General features: G+C 43.5%; 1 protein-coding gene across 1 annotated transcript in view; it reads left to right on the forward strand.

The window, feature by feature from the left end:
- Window positions 1–8,672: 8,672 nt before the first annotated feature.
- Window positions 8,673–20,717, forward strand: part of LOC128751003 (protein phosphatase 1 regulatory subunit 29) — a 59,645-nt gene continuing 47,600 nt past the window's right edge. Inside the window, exon 1 of the mRNA XM_053851715.1 lies at window positions 8,673–8,802. The gene's annotated coding sequence lies outside the window, so the exon portion shown is untranslated. The remainder of the gene's footprint in view (window positions 8,803–20,717) is intronic.

Consider the following 20,717-nt stretch of genomic DNA (forward strand, 5'->3'; position numbering starts at 1 on the left):
ATTGTCATGACAGTATCCTTCCCTTTAACAAACTAATTTGGCAAAAAAAAATCACTGTGTGTGTGAGTTTGTTCATATTAAATGTGCACTGAATAAGTGCAACCTCAGAATTGCATATATTTTCATTTTACTACACACATAATATTTGCTTATTCTTGCTAAACAACACTATATTTTAAATGATGTAGTTGTTCACTTCTTTGCTCTGAAACAACCGAGTAGCTAATCTTGTAAGGCAGTTTCTCTACCTTTCAAGTTGATCAGTTATCTGTTAAAAAAAAACATAAGAAGCCATATGCTCTCACTTCCACTAAAGTGAACAACAGGCGCATGAATCATCTCGGCTGTAGTCAAGTTCCCTTCATTTCATTCACTTTCCGTGCCCCTCATTACTGTCCTCTCTTCATAAATGTTATGACTGAAACTGTCGTAAAGAGACACAGACCGAGTCTCTGAATACCAAGTCACTCTGAACTCATTGAAAATGTGGACATGAGTCCAAGCGACCGATAATAAGTCATTTTAATGGAGACGCACACAACCTCTTGATTCTGTTAGACTTGTTTATGCCGAAAAAAGGTGATGTGGGTGGCAATTACTTCCACCTCTGCTCTGACCTCATCCCTTTGCATGCGAAACCGTCTCCTTCATCACCTAACAGCCCAGAGAGCGGCATAAACATAAATCCGCGGTGAGCGGTGAGCGTCCTCGGCTGGAATATTGACCAGGCAAATTTCAAATAAATCTTGCATGAAATGGTGATATCATGAAAAGAGAGAGGAAGAGGAGAGAATAGAGAGCACAGGGCCGGCGTCAGTGTCTCACTCCTCACAATACCACACTTGGTAACCATGGCAACACACTCGCGGCGCTGTGAGTTGTGAGGCCAGTCGACCAAGAAACCTTATCTGGTAAACAGTGCTGCATTCTGGAGTGAATATGTTGCATTCAGGGACAGACTTTGTCAAAATATGGGCACATCAGTGAAAGGTCAGGAATGGTGGGAAGGTGGTGGGCGCGGCGACGCGGAAGCTGAGAAAATTCCTGTGTGGGCGAAACCAAATGCTGTAAGGTCACCGCTAAAAAAGAGAAACGTGTCACTTTCTATCCCGGCGACAAAGGGCGACAGGCAGGGACACGAGGTCAGGGCATACAGAGGCAGGCGGAGCAGTTTCAAATCCCACTTCTTCACTCGAACCTCAGACTAAACAAAGATTATCAGAGTTGAGATAGGCAGAGGACCTCAAGAGCCTGTGGGTGATGGTACTCCATAGGCAGGCAGAAAATAAGAGATGGACTTAGCAACAGAGACAGGAGACAAGGTCGGTTGACAGGGATCAGAGGAACAGACCAGGTGAGTTCACCGTCATCATTCAAGCAGTGTAAACACATCACGATACTCTTTGTCCAGAAAAAATCGGAAAACACGATTACACTTTTAAACCTCAGGAGTAAATCTCAGTACTGCACCTGCTTCTTCACCTTTCAGGTGCAACCTTACTTTTGTTCCCCGAGCAGCGGTCGCGTTTCTGACATTTAGTTATTATGAAATTTATTTCGGATTTTTGCGCTTTACTTTTATGGGGGAAAACCTCTCATAAGCAGTACCAGTGTTCAACACAGCAACAAGTCTTTGGCGAGCAAACACTGCTAACACGTGTTTTCCACTGAGGGAGGCGCTAGTGAACGTGACTCGCTCATGGGCTGGTTTAGGGTTGTTGTTGTTGCAGTGTGAGGCTGCAGGTTTATTCATGCTGACACTTGAATACGAGTGGTGTTCTGTTGTGGCTCTTCTTGACTAAGATACCGCATCACAAGGACACTCAAACATGTGCTTAGAATCAAAGAAACTTGAGACTGAGGGTTTGGACAACATGGTCTGAGGACTGGCGAAGACGCTGGGGGCCACAGACTACAGTGATGAGGAACTCATGGTCTCAGTCCAGAACATACTAATGAGCTCAGGAAATGGAAAACCTACCAACAAAACAGATCTTTTTTTCTACAGCAAACCTTCAAATAGTTAACAAACGGATTGAAGTAAAAGCTAAAATACAATGCAATCTTTCTTGAAAAACTGAATTATTCATAAGTTAAACAGAAGCAAAGCAATTATTTCCAACTTTCCAGTTTTTTTTTCTTGAATGCCCTCGTTTCTTCCAAGCAATCAAAGTTTGGGTGGAATTACAGAGAATACATTAACACATCTACTGAGCTGATAAAAAACGTTGCAAAGTAAAAGGAAAACTTTATTAAGAACGATGAAAACAATAAGAGAAAATACAATGCAATTTTAAAATAACAAAATGTGAACACCACAAGTCAGATAATAAAAAATAAATAGATATTTTTGAGATTGCACTATTTAAAAATGCTACTCAAAATGATAAAAAGTTTCAATTTCGACTCTCAGAAGTGTCGCCCGTGGCTGCACAGTACCTCTCACTGCCCAAGAATTAATAAAAAAAGACAATCATTTCTTGAAAATGATAGCCGCGTGACATCCTCACATCCGTGTTTAAAGCCAGGATTGGAACTGGAAAGTCCCAGCAGGATGGAGAAGCAGGTATTAATTGTTTTGCTGTCAGAAAAATCGTCCCCTGCATCAAAGCGAAAGCAAAGTTGGTGTAGAATTATTCACGACATGACAGCTGGATGTGACTATTAAGAGATGCGAGCAGACAGGCTGCGTTTTGGTGTCTCCTGTGACAACCGAGCGGAGAAACACGACTGCTGTGGTTTGAGGAGAACGCTGCAGTGAGAAAGACGAGCCGCGGCCCCTTCACTCCGTCGGCAGCCATGCTTAGGTGAGGGCTTTTTTAAATGAACCGTCCCATTAAAATGCAACGCTTCACACCGATCCATGCCAACTAAACGGTTATCACATGAAATATGCAGCTGACATTCCCGACATCTGATTTCCTCAAATATTCACCGCTTGTTTGTTCCCAGCTCCATTATTGTGTTCAAACAACTGGCTGGAGGCCCTCCATTTGATCTGCTGCGCCGAGGTACAGACAGAATAATGAACTTCTAAACTGACAGGAAACAGGCTCCCTGGATTTGTTCAGCCATGAAAAATATAAATGCACATCATTTTAAAGTGATCTTTGGAAGACAGGAATGCAAGAGTGAAAGTTGAGTCTCTTGCTTGCAGTGTGAGCATGGAGTCAAAGGTAAAGTGGAGTATCTGTGTGCCAAACACGTTTCATATCAAAATTCTGAAGCAAAAAAAACTCTTTCTTCTTCTGCTCATGGCATTTCCCAGAGCAAGTCCTCCATCTCACCTTATCTGGATGACTCTCCCTCCTCACACCAATCCTCTCCGTGTCCTCAATTACCACATCCATGAACCTCACTGACTGTCTCCTCATCTCCTTCTGTTATCTCCCTCTCCAACATTCTTTGTCCAACTCAGTCACCAAACTTCTGATCTCCTCTTTTCACATCACCCGGAAGAAAACTAGAGCTCTGAGTCTTTTAAGTCTGCACTCTCTGAAGCAACCACATTGCAGAGGGGCCACATTATTTGCTGAGACAAGTATGAGGGGCCAGCAAACCAAAAATAATCTGCAGAGAAACTTAATATTCGTCACATAAATATTAAATAAAAATTGTGTATTACCTTAAAATATTGATTAATATAAATTCAATGCAATTGTATTTAAATATTTTCTAAATAAATTATTAAGTTAAATACATAATTCAAATAAATAAAGTCATGGAAGATCTGGCTGACTATTACTTTTTTTTTTTAACAGGATATTTTCATCTTTCATTAATTTTTTATTATTTTGAGGGACAAAAATCACGAGAAAAAAACAAAAACGAATGGCTTATATTTAGAATATCAATAATGACCAATCTTCAAATATAAAAAGACTAATGCACACATGAAAAATTAAAAATATTATGAAGGGTCTCAGCCTATATATATATATATATATATATATATATATATATATATATATATATATATACCATTATATACATCACATAAAAATAGCGATATTAAAAATTAATATAATTTAATTTAATAAATTTTAATTAATATAATTTAATAAAAACTTCCCAGAAAAAAAAAAGAAAAACAAAAAGAAGCAAAATGAATGAAAGTGGATGTATTATTTAAAAATACTCATTATAATTAAAAAAAATATTATTAAAAAAATAGATGAATTGTAAAAACAACCCGGCTGTTGACTGTAGATGAAGGATTTGTTGATAGTTGGACCTGATGAAGACTGGATAAATACTTGGGTCTTGCTCACATCAGCCAGAAAAAGCTGCGGTCATGACTTCAAATATTTTCCTCACCACAGCAACAAGAATCTTTCTTGGACGACATCAGGAACTTATATTGATATTGGGATGCAGCTGCTCGGCCTGGGTCAGAAGATTCCCATTAAACAGTCGCCAACAGGGATTTGACTTGTCATTCAAGCGTGACAGTTCAAGTGTGAGCACAAGACATCACCACCGATTGCTCTTATCTTTTCTGCTACAGGTTCACATCATGATGTCGCGCTGCTGCACAAAAGGCAGATGCTCTGAACGTCGCCTCTATTGTGCGCCCAGTTAACTATGCAGCGCTAGAACGGTGCCATTTACAGAGTGCGCGGTCACACATGACTGGCTATAACAGAAGCAGATTTATTAGGCATCATGGCAGGACCAGACACGGCGCTGTTGCTTTACACTAGAGGCAGTGATAATGAGAAAATATGAATGAGTCTCAGGACCGCAGCAGTCTCCCGAGCTAATAGTCCTCCACCAAAGACAGACAGAGGGAGGACGAGGTAATGAGCTGAAGTCCACACGTGTGTTTGCATGTGTCTGCATCCCTCCACTTCTGCCAGGGAGCAGAGATAAAATAGATCAAGTGAAAAATGAGGAGGGGAAGAGTGTTAATTGCACATGATCACACCTCCAACATATTCTTCAATGTGAAAGCTGCAGACTCCAACTCGCAGCCACCTACTCACGAGTGCCGCACATCAACCCGGCTTCTTTCTTCCTCTTCGAGATGTTGTTCTCCACAGCTTGATTCACATGCAACTGAGGATTTACTCACCTCCCACCTGCACTCTTTCATTATTCACCCTGCCAGACACCTCAACAATCCCTGCCCCATTCATCTTTCATCTGGCACGACCAGCCCTCCAAAGGTGGGGTTTCCCCAGTCGCACTTTTTAACCCCAGCTTGTGTTCAGGTGACCAGCTTTGTTTCAGAACACACTCAGCAGAAGTTCATCAGGTGCTCATGTGGCAGAATGAGCAAGTTTCACAGCAACACGTGTCTCACCTGAAACGCTCGAGTTTGCCAAGGTTCCAGAACTATGAGTTCCAGCCATGTTTGGTTTCCTTGGACATTTAGCTATAACATCACTCACTCACTCACCCACCCACCCACAAGCACTCAGCCATTCACTCACACGACTGCTTAATGTGAAAAATCTCACTCACTCACTCAAGTGACTCACTCACTGTCACTAGTCTCACTGACTCAACCATTCACTCAGTCACTCACAGTTGCTGACTCAATCAATCGTTCACTCACTCAGGTGATTGTGTTTCACATAAAAACTCACCTGCTCACTCTCAGGCACTGACTCACTTATAAAAGTGTGACTGACTCAATCATTCACTCACTCACTCTTTCACTCTTTAACTGAGGTGGATGCCTTTCATACAGGAACTCATTCACTTTCACTAGTCTCGCTGACTTAATGACTCATTCACTCACTCACAGTTGCTGACTCAGTCATTCATTCACTCACTCACAGTGGCTAACTCAATCATTCACTCACTGCCAGTTGCGAAATCAATCATTCACTCACTCATTCACAGTTGCTAATGCAATCAATTATTCACTCATTCACAGTTGCAAACTCAATCATTCACTCACTCACAGTTGCTAACCCAATCATTCACTCACTCACAGTTGCTGACTCACGCATTCACTCACTCACAGTTGCTGACTCAAACATTCACTCACTCACAGTTGCTGACTCAATCATTCACTCACTCACAGGTGCTAACTCAATCATTCACTCACTCACAGTTGCTGACTCAATCATTCATTCACTCACTCACAGTTGCTAACTCAATCATTCACTCACTCACAGTTGCTAACTCAATCATTCATTCACTCACAGTTGCTGACTCAATCATTCACTCACTCACAGTTGCTGACTCAGTCATTCATTCACTCACTCACAGTTGCTGACTCAGTCATTCATTCACTCACTCACAGTTGCTAACTCAATCATTCACTCACTCACAGTTGCTGACTCAGTCATTCATTCATTCACTCACTCACAGTTGCTAACTCAATCATTCACTCACTCACAGTTGCTGACTCGGTCACTCACTCACTCACAGTTGCTGACTCAGTCATTCACTCACTCACAGTTCCTGACTCGGTCATTCACTCTCTCACAGTTGCTAACTCAATCATTCACTCACTCACAGTTGCTGACTCAGTCATTCATTTACTCACTCACAGTTGCTAACTCAATCATTCACTCACTCACAGTTGCTGACTCAATCATTCACTCACTCGCAGTTGCTGAGTCAAGCATTCACTCACTCACAGTTGCTGACTCAGTCATTCATTCACTCACAGTTGCTAACTCAAACATTCACTCACTCACAGTTGCTGACTCAATCATTCACTCACTCACAGTTGCTAACTCAATCATTCACTCACTCACAGTTGCTGACTCAAACATTCACTCACTCACAGTTCCTGACTCAATCATTCACTCACTCACAGTTGCTAACTCAATCATTCACTCACTCACAGTTGCTGACTCAGTCATTCACTCACTCACCGTTGCTGACTCAATCATTCACTCACTCACAGTTGCTAACTCAATCATTCATTCACTCACTCACAGTTGCTGACACAAACATTTACTCACTCACAGTTGCTGACTCGGTCATTCACTCACTCACAGTTGCTAACTCAATCATTCACTGACTCACAGTTGCTGACTCAGTGATTCATTCACTCACTCACAGTTGCTGACTCAATCATTCACTCACTCACAGTTGCTAACTCAATCATTCATTCACTCAGTCACAGTTGATAACTCAATCATTCACTGACTCACAGTTGCTAACTGAATCATTCACTCACTCACAGTTGGTGACTCAAGCATTCACTCACTCACAGTTGCTGGCTCAGTCATTCATTCACTCACTCACAGTTGCTAACTCAATCATTCACTCACTCACAGTTGCTGACTCAGTCATTCATTCACTCACAGTTGCTAACTCAATCATTCACTCACTCACAGTTGCTGACTCGGTCACTCACTCACTCACAGTTGCTGACTCGGTCATTCACTCATTCACGGTTCCTGACTCGGTCATTCACTCACTCACAGTTGCTAACTCAATCATTCACTCACTCACAGTTGCTGACTCAAACATTCACTCACTCACAGTTGCTGACTCAGTCATTCACTCACTCACAGTTGCTGACTCAGTCATTCACTCACTCACAGTTGCTAACTCAATCATTCACTCACTCACAGTTGCTGACTCAAACATTCACTCACTCACAGTTGCTAACTCAATCATTCACTCACTCACAGTTGCTGATTCAGTCATTCATTCACTCACTCACAGTTGCTAACTCAATCATTCACTCACTCACAGTTCCTGACTCAAACATTCACTCACTCACAGTTGCTGACTCAGTCATTCACTCACTCACAGTTGCTAACCCAATCATTCACTCACTCACAGTTGCTGACTCAAACATTCACTCACTCACAGTTGCTGACTCAGTCATTCACTCACTCACAGTTGCTAACCCAATCATTCACTCACTCACAGTTGCTGACACAAACATTCACTCTCTCACAGTTGCTGACTCAATCATTCACTCACTCACAGTTGCTAACTCAATCATTCACTCACTCACAGTTGCTGACATAAACATTCACTCACTCACCGTTGCTGACTCAATCATTCACTCACTCACAGTTGCTAACTCAATCATTCATTCACTCACTCACAGTTGCTGACTCAGTCATTCACTCACTCACAGTTGCTGACTCAAACATTCACTCACTCACAGTTGCTGACTCGGTCATTCACTCACTCACAGTCGCTAACTCAATGATTCATTCACTAACTCAGGTGACTGCGACCCACCCATTCACGCACCAACTCACTCATAAAAGTCTCAGTCACTCACTCATTCACTCATTCATGTGATTGGTTAATGTATAGAAGCTCCCTCATGAACATAGCCTCACTGACTCACTCACTCATGTGTTTGCATCACATGTAAAAACTCACTCACTCAAACATTCATCCTCTAGGACTCAGTCGATCAGTCACTCATTCACTCAGGTAATAGCTTTCCATACAAACATCACCCACTCACTCCAATGACTGTTTAATGTAGAAAAGCTCACCGCTCAGTAACTCGCTCATTCACTGACTCACTCGTTCATTGAGAGAGGTGATTGCTTCATCATTTATATTCACTCGCTCACGCAGAAGCAACTGGGTGAACAACAGATCCTGGATGCACGGACACGGACACATGAGATATAGAACCATCTGTATGAGGCAGATGTCCACTGCAGTTCAACTATACTGCACTACGCAGAGAGAGAGAGAGAGAGAGAGAGAGGCAGAGTGAGTGAGTAAGAGAGAGAGAGAGCGAGAGACTCCCCCTCTCCCTCGCTCGCATTCATCCTCACCCACTGTGCTGCTCAGCCTGCGTCGCCAACAGTGGATGAGAGCAAAACCCTCGCGCCTGGACGCACCATTTGAGAGGTATGGTACCAGAATTCGGATTCTCCAGCTTTCTTCTTATTGCAGCTGCGGCGCGCGTGCGTGAGCGTGCACCTGCTGGCGTGTCCTCCCGCAGACGCGCTCTTCACGGCTCTTCCGTTGCGCGCAGATGAATCTGTCTAACACGCGTCCCTTCTTTGTGTGGCTACTTGTGACAAGTGTTGCTGTGTGAACGACAGGCGGAGGGATTCAGATGTGTGAGATTGGAAGTGCCACAAGAAAGATGCTGGTGTTTTTGGTGCTGGTGCGGGGGAAGGATGGGCGGAGGGAGGGAGGGAGGGAGGGAGGGAGCGCCATGGACAGATGTGAGGATTTAGTATCGAGGGAGGAATCACGCAGAGGATAAAGCTGTGTTTGTGTGTGTGTGTGTGTGTCCGCTTTCTCTCACGAGCGCTGCCGCTTTACCTGCATCGGCCAACCGCGCGCATTCCACCTGGAGTCGCGCGTGCGTGTCATGATTGACGGAGTGCGTGTGCGCAGCAGCAACAGTGCCCGACTTGATGCGCCTTTATTTCACTCCATGCCTCTTTGAATCACAAAGTTTGGCGTCAGGAAGGGACGCGACAGACCCAATGTCAAAACCTGAGGATTTATTTTAGTATTGCACGACCATTTAATAGAAATACCTGGCACAGTAGGTTGCTCTTTGATGCTGTGCTCTTTGTGCTTACCTTGCTGCTTCAGTGTCACCACACATTTCATCCACATGGCCATCCTTTTCCACGCTGCCTTTACCTTCTCTGCAGACTGACAACTGGCTCTACTCTGAGTCTCAGATGACAGAGCTTGTCATCGACAAGTAAAACATGACCACGTGATGCAAGACTAACATGTGATATTGAACGGTCAGGTGTGTGAAGTCTCCCTGGAGATCAAGTCAATTTAACTTGCCAATATTCTTAGCAACCTGCCTAGCGCACAGCTCAATTGTGAGCCATGAAAATACAATGTTGGCACGCTCAAATAAGGGCCTTGTGTTTCTATTCAAAAGTTGAGTTATAGTTATAGATAAAAAGACTTACAAAAAATGAATTTAAAATATTCAGTTATTTTTATTATATTTGAATCTGCAGTTTTTCAGTTTGGAATTCAAATAATACTAAATCTTAAAACATTAAAATACTCAACGTAACATTATTGTGCATAAAAGGCACATTACATTATGAAATAGATCATCAATAGTAACCTATAGAAACGTTATTTTATGCATAAATGGTCACATTTGCCATTGATGTGCTGCAGCGAGAGGCAATGTGAGCGAGATTGGTTCAATATTGTGTATTGAAATTTGACTTTAATAAGAGAAACTACCACATTGACTTCAGTTATTGAGACTCTAACTAATAGATGGCTGGATCTGCTCAGAAACCGGTGGGGACAGACTACACCCTCATTTTCCAGAACAAAGTGTTTAAACCAAGAAGAGAAGAAGACAGATTTTCCCGACACACAATTTGAGTTGGAGATTGATCGTTGTGTACAAGAGAGAGAGCTGAGCCAAAAGGCAAAGCTCGCTACTTATCAGTCTTCGTCCCAACCCTCACTCTGATCTAGAGCTTTGGGTCATGACCAAAAGAATCTGATCCTGGATACAAGTGGGTGAAATGAGTTTTCTCATGGATCCCCAAGTTGGAGCTGGTGGATGTTTCCCTGGAGAAGGGCGTTTGGCGTGGCCTTCTGAAGGTGCTGCCCCCGCGACCCGCCAACGGAGAAGCGGGTGAGGATGGATGGATGGACAATTTGAGAACAGTTCAAGATTTCAAAATCCCTTGTAATGAGCAGGATAGGTCCCCTTTAAAGATACATGAAAATGTTCCACCTTATATGAAACCTGCTAAGTCAGCTGTTCTCTAAAAATAGCCATCCAAGCTTATGTTCACGCAGATATTTTTTTGAAAAATGCCAGCAGGATAAAAAAAAATCCCTTTACAAATCAGCGTTGATCAGGAGCAGATCTGAAAAGAAAAGTCCTTCTATTATTTCCAACATGGCTTCCCTCCTCCACACAGTGAGACTAAGAGGAAGCTGAATGTTTAGAGGATGTGAGTTTGTGAAGTTGGCGTCTGTGTTGTCGACTGTCCACTGCGCTCCCGCCCACCTTTGGAAAACGCATCATGACCCCATCACTGACAATAGATGATCCTAAGCTGCAGATTGATAAAAATCGCTTTTTGCCTCTCACCACATAAACAACAAACAGCCTCCGATGGTTATTGATTTACAAGTGAAAGCCATGTGTCTTTGTAAAATTCCTGGAAAAGCAAAGATTAGAATCTAATGCGACTGTCAAGAAGAAACCCAGCCGTCGATTCAAAGTAACTACAGTGTCGTCAATAAGACACAACGGCCTCCTTTTCTGATCACTTGTCAATAAGTGCTCCATCACTTCCAGCTCATAATGACAGGGCGGCCTATCGCACTGCTTACTGGGAGGATTTGCAGGTTTACAGTGTAGTAAATATTCTTTCACGACAGTCAACAGAGAAAACCTCTCCGAGAGATTTCAGCCTCATAAATCCACGACCACACATCAGGATGAGATGCGTCAGAAACACATGTCCAGTCCGGCCTCTGGCTTGTGCACGTTGGCCCAATCACTCCCCGCGTTCATTTATCCCGAGCTGCTTATCTCTCACACGCCGTTTCTCTGCGACGTGGATGACTCTGGTTGTTGCCCTCGGTGGAATGAAGAGCAGTCTGCGATCAATTGCAATCACAGATCAGCGGTGCACCAGAACGGTTGGGAAAGGAAATCAGTAGCGAGGGCCGGCCAGGGAGACTGGAATGATGACCCTCCGAACCCACCCGCCCCGCTGCAGCGTAACCCGGGGTTCATCAGAATACCATTGAACTATTTAAGTCATAATTCAGGGAATCCATGAAGGCACCTGACAAGCTTGCTCTTCTTCCTCTGGCTGTCTCACCTTCTTCCAGAGCAGAAGCCAGGAAGCTTCCCATCGCACTATTTAACCATCAGCAAGCGAAGAGGAACACCTGTAATATTGGATGCTTTCCACACATAGAATCACTTGCACTACTGAAGTCCTCAGACCGTTCCATTTTAGCCTCTATTTATTGGATTTATATGGGCCAGACATAATAATACAAGAGGGTTAACTGGCCATGCTGCTTTTGAAAGTAGTCTCCATTCTTTTTATTTTTGCGGCAAGGGATTGGAAAGCAGCTTTGTTTGGCGATAGCATAGCTAATGGCTACAATTAAAAGTCAAACTTCTAAACTGAAAGCTTATTTTATTGTGGTGAAATCAGGATAAAAGTAAAGTGGAGACTGGTATCCGAATCAGAGACAACCTTTCTTTCTAGAACCGTTTCAACTGCCACTTGAACTTATCCGAATCCATGTCCTGTAGCTGCACTCTCAAATGAACTGAGCCAAGCCGACCCGAACCGAACCCACATCATGGTCCTTAGGCAGCACTTTGTTCTGTATTTCCAGTCACTACTCCTCATATTCAGCCTGGATTCCACACCAAAGTTTGCCCCAGCCCTCCTCTACAACTCCTTCAGCAGACAGACCAGACTTCACTGTGTGCACCGTTCCATCCCACACTCCATCTTCATCACCTTGATCTCCATCATCGGCGGTTCGTCTTCATTAATTTTCCATCTTTATCTCCTTTAGTTGGCTTTCATCCCACCCAATTTATCTTCTACAACCGTAACTCATCCTCATCACCTTAAATTCCTCATCATTTCATCGATGATTAAATGTACAGCGCCAACAGAGACAGGGGGAACTAAATAACTCCGAAGGCAGCAGCGTGAATTTAACACAGTGTGTTGCAACAGACATTATTTGAAACACACTGAAAGAGCTTCAGTTCTGTGTTTGGTGCACACGACATCAGAAGCTCCCTTGCTGACACGGCAGTGCAGTTTGGAATGTGATGTCACCTTATATGCCGAAGAAGAATCCAGACAGCTGCCAATGACTCCTGGAGCTCAGGAGTTAACTTGAGTTAATTGCATTGTTCTACCGGGAGCTAGCTGGGAGGAAGCCTCATAAGTCATTGGCTGGTTAATAACCAAAGCCATTTGGGTAACTATACTTCCTGACATCAATTTGCTGGCAGGCCAAGACGTTCAGGGCTCTAATGTCTGAAGGAAGTCGGGCAGGTTAAGTGGACGGAGGTGCAAACAGAGTTTAATCTGTAGCTAAACAATTACAGTAACATAATTTTTGAAGACAAATAATAGCCATAAGTCATCTGCTCACATGCACAATGGATGCGTAAACATGGGACATGGAAGTTTAAAGCTAAAATGCTCCATCATTTGAATAAATTCAGCATCAAAAACTGTGCTCTGTTTTTTGGAAAGGATCCTGTCTGAGGCCTTCCATATCCAGTTTGAGCGAGGCTTCTCTCAGCTTCATTCCCAAGACAAACTTCTCAACAGGTGTTTACCTGCTTGCTAAATTTCTATTGGCTTTTCTCGATCACAAAAGGTCAGCAGTCAACTGCGCCAAACACAAAATGGCTCTTATTTGCTGTCTATTTGTGACTTGTGTGCCTGTCTTTCCCAGTTTCTCCAACAGTAAGTCAAACCTTAAGGCAAGTCTCCTTTAGTAACTGTTTTATATAGAAATCAAATGAACGGAATTCACATCCAATTCAAGGTCGCTCTTTGGCTACATATGCAAATGAGTACATTCATGACTGGAGCAGGAACATCATTATACATCATTTCAGAGTTAAGCAAAACCATCTGATATTAATTGAATTACGATCAGAGATCGACCACAGTAGTGCGTGTCACCGCGTAGAAAATACATATTCATTCATCCATTTTCTTTTCAAGATTAATACTCAATATTCGAAGGCGCTGCCAGGGCTCTGCCTAACAACTGGCACTCGCCCCGCTAGATCTTGGCGTCCCTTTCCCAGCCACACCCTCCATATTGATTTCTGCATCCATCAGGAAGGATTATGCAAAGATCCTGGGAAGGATAACCCCCGGGAGCCATTCACACTTGCTCACTCCTCCACATCACAAGCTGTCGTAGAGCAGGGCGCTCACTTTCAACCTACCAGCTGTTGCTGTCCTCGGTGCGATCAATACCACAGTCGTGTTTCACAGCAACCCTGAGCTTGCGGAGGCCAGAACCCAGTGGGAGGTCCTGATGAGACCGGAGCTCTGCCGCAGCTCAAACCACTCTTAGATTAGTCTCAATAGCTTTGTAATTTTTTGGATTGATTAACCTTAAAACTTATCTAGCCGCTGCTGAGTTACAGTGTGGAAGAGAAAAATATTCCTTATGACACCCAGCAAGCTGAGAAAGGGGGGCGCCCCATTGCTTCTCAGAAATACAGAGGAAGGGAACATTTCAGAATTATAAAACGCGGACTGGGAAACCAAGGATTGGCCGCCTCATAATATAAAACGCCTGAGTCAGCATGAAAATGATTCCCTGTTGCTGGAGGTCTCAAGGGGGTGCTGGCGAGCTGACAAAAAAATTCAGATTTCTGGGTAACAAACTTGCAGAGGAAAGGGGTTTTGTCCTCAGAACTTAGAGCAAAAAAGTCAAGATTGGATTAAATGAATGAACTGACTTTTTGTAAGGATAGTAACTATTGGGCTGAATCTGTCACAAGACAAGATCATGGCACATCTGCGTACATCTGACCTCAGGAGGGTAGAGTTTAACACAGTGAAAGGGCCACATGCGACTTGGTTACTCCTCTAGAATTTCTAAGATAATAAAGTAGAATTAAGAGAGTTACACAGTAGAGAATGAATTACAAGAAGAGAGAATTTTTTAAATCAAAACTATAGTCGCTCCTTAAAACCAGTGTCCCTGCAGTTTTTGAGCTGAAGAAAATCCAAGTTAATATCCTATAGTATAGTGTATGTATAGAGGGCTTCCACCAGCACACGCCTCACCTAAATCTAGCCGGAGTCTGAAGGTTTTATGAATGACGCTTCCCTCGCCTCGTCCGTGCCAGCTGGTCGTAAATATCTCTTTTAATTGCTGCCCATTGAGGATTAACCAAATACTCTCCCGACACAATCTGGATGGTCTCCCCTCAGATTGCGATCGGCGTGCCAAACGCTGCGGCTCTTTGTGTGGAATCTGATCCCGTGATTTCATGTTTGGACAGAATGACAACACGGCGCTAGCTGACGGTAATTAAAGCGACAAAGCGGCGCAATGATCCAGAATTGACAGCGTGCTCATGACGAGGAGAAGCTGTGCCGGAGAGAGCGGCGCTTTGAAGAAGGTGTTGCCGCGCGATGACACCCTGATAAGTGTTTTGATGTGTAAATGGACTTCCATGTCTCCCTTCAGTCCCATGAGCGACGTCTGTTGCCTCGTAATCTGATCCGAATCGCTGTCATCTTCAAACACACTTGCTCTGCATATGAGAAACACTCAAATGATTCTTTCAACTTTGACATGCCTATGTGTGATTTCCTTTCGCTCCTGTTTCCTTTAGGACGGCTTGAAAGTTATTCTGTTAGCGGCGCCTGTTTCCATATTGAACTTTGATGGAGTTGTCACATGATCACACCCTAAATCAATCCATTGAATTAGATTTTTTTCCAGTGTACATTGTGTATCAACCATTCGTATGGGCCAGTGGTTTGTGGTTTGCCTCCTAGTCCCTGGTACTGGCTGTGATCACCCCAGTCTCCAGTGTGAGCCATTGAGTCATGGTGGGAAGATCTTAACCATTAAACAGTGATGGACGTATGATGGTTCATGAAACACTGTCCTCATTTTAGAGGCCACCAGATGGCACTCTCTACTGTAAAATATTTGGATTCAAACAACCATTTCAATGAAGCCTCACATGAGTGTACAATTCCAGAAGTTTGTCATAAAATGAGGTCTCTGCCAAATAGAGAATAGACATCTTAACTGCGCTGTTTTGTCTTTTCCGTCACATACCTATTCCACTGGCAGTTGAAGGTCTCAGTTTGGATCTTAAGTTCAGATTTGAACAGTGCATTGCGTTATTAGACTCAAAGGTTAGCAGCATGTTAACATTTTGAATGCACCACCTTCTTGCATCTTCTGCATGTATGTTTTGTTTTTCACTGGTCCCTGTGTCGGTCAGACTTCCCTGTGGGTTTATTGAGTGGGTGTGTGTTTGTGTTCAGCTGGGACGCCATCTGCCATCTTCTGCTCTGCCGTGCCAGACCTCCACCCCTCACTCTGACCAACCCTCATATGCCCGACATCTTCGAGGGTCCAGTTCTGATCAAGGAAAATAGCTTGACTGGGATATTAGCGCCCCGTGATGTCTGACGGCCAGAGTAAAAATACAGTTTCAGAGGAGCGGACAACTTCAGCCGGCGGCGCTTCATACTCACATTAGAAGGAAACTAGCATATTTGCCCGGAGACGTTCTCACACGCACACAGACACTCAGTGAAAGTACAATTTGGCGCACATACTAGTACACACGTACAAAGTGGATTTTGGAATAATGCCTTGTTTTTTTCTGAACTGCCCTAGATTCATTTGGCATCTGTGCTGCACAATCATCTCTCTCTTTCCCTCTCACTTATTCTGCCCTTCCTCGTGCACAAAGATTCCTCTCTCCATCCCTTCCCGTCTCCTCATCCCCGTCACCATGCCTTTACTCTAACCTCCATCTTTCACTCTCCTTTTCTCTCACTTTGCAGCCTGCTAAGATCAGAGCATAAATATTTTAGCCTGTCGCCCTCTCTGCATCTGCCGTTTCACAGACAGACAGTATCTCTGCAACGCGGCAGAATGCTGATATCGCTGCCTATATATTTAGACAAAAGTCAGAACAGAACAAATGTAGAAAAGATGAATGAGCTTCACATCAACAACATCTTTGAATCTGTGTGAGGGTGTAATGTAGTTTCTTTTTTTTTTTAGAAGGCAGCAAGAAAACACCTTTTCTCGAGGGAAACCATTCATTCATCATAGCATATTTTGGAGCATGTCCCAGCTCTTGGGGTGAGTGGTGGGGGACACCCCAGACCCCCCACTGAGCATTTCTGTGGGTGTGCAATGCATCTTTTTTAGCATGTTCTGAATGGTGCAAACTAGGGATGCACCGATACTTGCACAGATGGCTGCTGTACTTGTACTCATCAAATACTTGCTCATGACAGCACCTACTGCGGTGTTTATACAAGGCTGACAACTCTCATGCAAATGAGTGAGGTTGCAGGCCCCCATGACACGCTTGCCCTTTATCATGTGATTAATATACTCCCTGCTGCATGGCGCGGCGGCAGACCTCCGCTCTACTTCAAATTGGGGACAGATTTTTTTTTTTACAAAGGGTTGTTCAGAAAGGTAACCAACCTTTGTGACATGAATCGGGAAAACACTGTAAAATATCAACTAGAACATTACGACATGAACTGTTGCTTCAAACCCCACACTGAAGCCAAGCAAGCAAGTGTGGAGGTCCTCAGTTCATGATCGTAGTTTTTGTTTTACTGTGACCACAAGACCACAAGTTTACCCTACGATTAGATCCACCAGTGTAACAGTGGCAGAGACCTCATTTTATGATAAACTTCTGGCATTGTACACTAATGTGAGGCTTCATTGAAATGGTTGTTTGAATCCAAATATCTTACAGTAGAGAGTGCCAACCATGGGCTACATTATGGTGCTGCCCCTTCCTTCCATTATGGTGCTTCAACTATCATGCAGAAAGAAATATACATGTACTGTATATGTAAACCAGTAGGCAGCACCAGGATCTTAGATATTGTATATCAGCATATGCATATATTATCCAGGCCAAACTTGAAATGCTGAAAGTGAAATCTGTGGCAGCAGTGTCATGTTTGTTCATGTGCTGAAAAAAAAAAGATTGGCAAATACTCAAATGTTACTACTAAAGTGGTATCGGGACATCCCCAGTGCAAACTCATTGTGCACACAAGGCCATGCCAATAAAATTCCAGCCAGGAAACTGTGGTTCAACGGGCCTTTCCGTGCAGGATTTTGATGCTGTAATCTTAATCAGATTAATCCTGACGATTGAATAATCCGTAATTCAATTGCGCTGAAGCACAAGCAGTGGGTGCAAAATGAACAAATACTTTTGTTTTATTTCAAACACTCCCTTAAGGAGAGAGGAGTCATGTGCAATGATATATATATATATAGCAGGCTGTATTATACTGGTATTGAAAATTCTGCATCCTGGAATCGAGTGAACAGAACATTCTACTTTGAGCTCGTCCTGGAAAACAGAACGCAAACATTCAGTCCAGAGACGCACTCCGACCCCCACCTTTTACCCTACGCAACTGGGATAGTCTCCTCCCACCAGCAAGCCTATAAGGGGAATGAGTAGAAGAAAACTAAATATTTCAATTTATGTTTTGTTAATTTGCACGGGACTTCAAAGGCATGTCAGCAGAGCAAACAGGGCATTTTAAGCTTGGCTTTTTCTGACCTCTGTGGGTGTCGTCGCTCTTTCTCACACTCTCTGCTGACAGACAGGTGTGGAAGGGTGAACTAGACAGGATTAGGGATTAAATCGCTCACATGCAGAATGCAGAATTTTCCCATGGGCCTTTCTAAACAACCGACTGTGGTGTCTTTATACGATCAAAGTCAAATTGAATTATCTTACGATCCCTCTGCCGTCTTAATGTACGTATGAGGAATCCAATACTCTAACAAATTCATATCTTCCCTCGGTCAATAACTGAATCGATTTCTATACATCTTCAGGTTCAGCTTTTCTTCATTTTCAAAGGCGTTTTCCTCTCCCGCCGGCCGCTCGCAGACGGTAATGCTGAATCATGCAGGCACACAGCCGGCCGCGCAGACATATGCTATTAAATGTGCACATTTGCCGAAGCCAAGCAGACCAAACCGCACACACGCTCGCAGTGACACACATATGCAAACACCACTTCTCCTGGCCCCCTGGGGGGTTTAAAATTTTTGCAAATGCTCACACTTAATCCAGCGGAAGCTTCGCGGAGGTTAGCTAGAGAGCGTGCGCTTCACATGCGCAGATTCCTTTTCTATTTACACACAGTTCGGCTGCTTACGAAAGAGATTAATTGAAACGCACCTAATTCTGACAGGCTCTCAACTGCGACGCCGTTACCTTTCAATTATTCTTTTGATCCGAGCTGCAAATATATGCGACTGCTTCATCAGCAGTGCGGCTGACTGGCGGCACAAGAACTTCATCAACGTTGGGAATGAGTCCCCCAGCTTGTTGACAGTCTCAGTCCTAACTTCTCTGAGTAATACAGAAACAGTGCCTGAAAACAGGGTTCCTCCAGGTCCCCCACCCGTATTGAAGCCTTCAACATGATGATTCTGGCTATACACAGATAAAAAAACAGCTTTAAAATATGATTTTAAAGCACATTAAAAATGTAGAATGTGTTATGCACTCCAGTTTCTGTGAAGTGAAAATAGCCTGAGATTTCCCCGTGGGCCTTCTCTCTGTGTATTTCCAAGCATTTATGTGTGGAAAGGCGTGATAAGTAGGTGTTCGCTTCATGAGCAGCTATTTCTGTTTACAAGACTATACAGCATTGAAAGTACATTTAGTATTAAATCATGACAACATGGATGTAGAGCAGCTGCAACAGTCACATGGACTGGAATTATAAAAGCCGTGCGCTGGCATCCATCTCATAGGTTTGTTCGTGACTTGTGCTAGTAGCATCTGAGTAGTCATTGGATTCAAGCAACAACAACCACTTATCGTCTCTCAACTGGTGTTGGAAAGTAGGTTGATCAAAGTCAAAATGGCAGAACAGAGAGGCATTTATGTACTGTACAATTATAATAAAATCAGAAACACTACCATATTTTGGTCCAAACAATCCCTCAAAGGCATTGTAAATGCTGTTTGTCCATTTCACTACTTGTTGATGGCTCTTCCCTCTACGCATATGCCACTGTAAAATCTGGGCTGACAGTAAACTTCAGTCCTCCCTGACAGACTCCAGGGGGCAAATGACATGGAACGCGTGGCAGAGGTAGATGAGACTTCATGACACAATATCGCAGGGTTACTGAGGTAGCAGCAGCAGCATAATATATGGATTTAAACTATTTCCATGAAACCATGAGCGCCATTTTAGGACACTGTTTCATGATACCTCATCTCCGAGGATCTACTCTGGTGCTCTTAAATATAAAAATACATTTTGTCTGCACGACGCCTTGTGTTTAGCCCCTTGCGTGATCGAGTCTGACACCCATGCTGTCTGCAGACGACTGCCAGGATGTCGCCCAGTGAGGTGTTGCTGCAATTCTCAAGGCAGACCCAGGATTCTGTTTGAGACTTTTTGTCCCTCAGTTGCCTCACTGTATTGCCTCAGCAGAGCTGGAGTAGACTCGCTACTGCTTCCACAACCCAAAACGTGGGGGAAGAAATCTGATCTTGTCTCTTACCAGAACCATGTTGTTTGCTATCAACATATTCAACAGTTTATAACTTAAAGAGGTACAGTTCTCAGTGCGATGGGGATAGCAAATGAACGACAGTGCAGGCAGAACACCTCTTGTGCAGCTTGACACAACAAATAAGGCCAAAAAAATGGTTCTCAGCTTGATCTTCCACTTTGATCATATTGTAGAAGCACAAGCGATTCACGCTGTCAACAACGCTTGTGGATAAAGTCGCCCCACGGCGAGCGGCCGGCCAAAATACATATTGGTTTACCAAACATTCGGCAGGAGATTTCAGGTGCTGTGATTACTGCTTCGACGGACAGAAGTGGTATTAGATCAGAGAGAAAAGCGAAGAGACGGGGAGGATAATCACCCAGGCTCCTGTCTCTCAACAATTGATTCTGTGAGGACGTTTAATCCGCAAAACAGCATTCATTCTAACATTACATGCTCTATATGATCAGAAATTCACGATTACTTTTGGATAATAGTTTACGTTCTGG

The sequence above is a fragment of the Synchiropus splendidus genome, chromosome 19 (assembly GCF_027744825.2).
Source record: "Synchiropus splendidus isolate RoL2022-P1 chromosome 19, RoL_Sspl_1.0, whole genome shotgun sequence".
In the NCBI taxonomy this organism is placed as follows: domain Eukaryota; kingdom Metazoa; phylum Chordata; class Actinopteri; order Syngnathiformes; family Callionymidae; genus Synchiropus; species Synchiropus splendidus.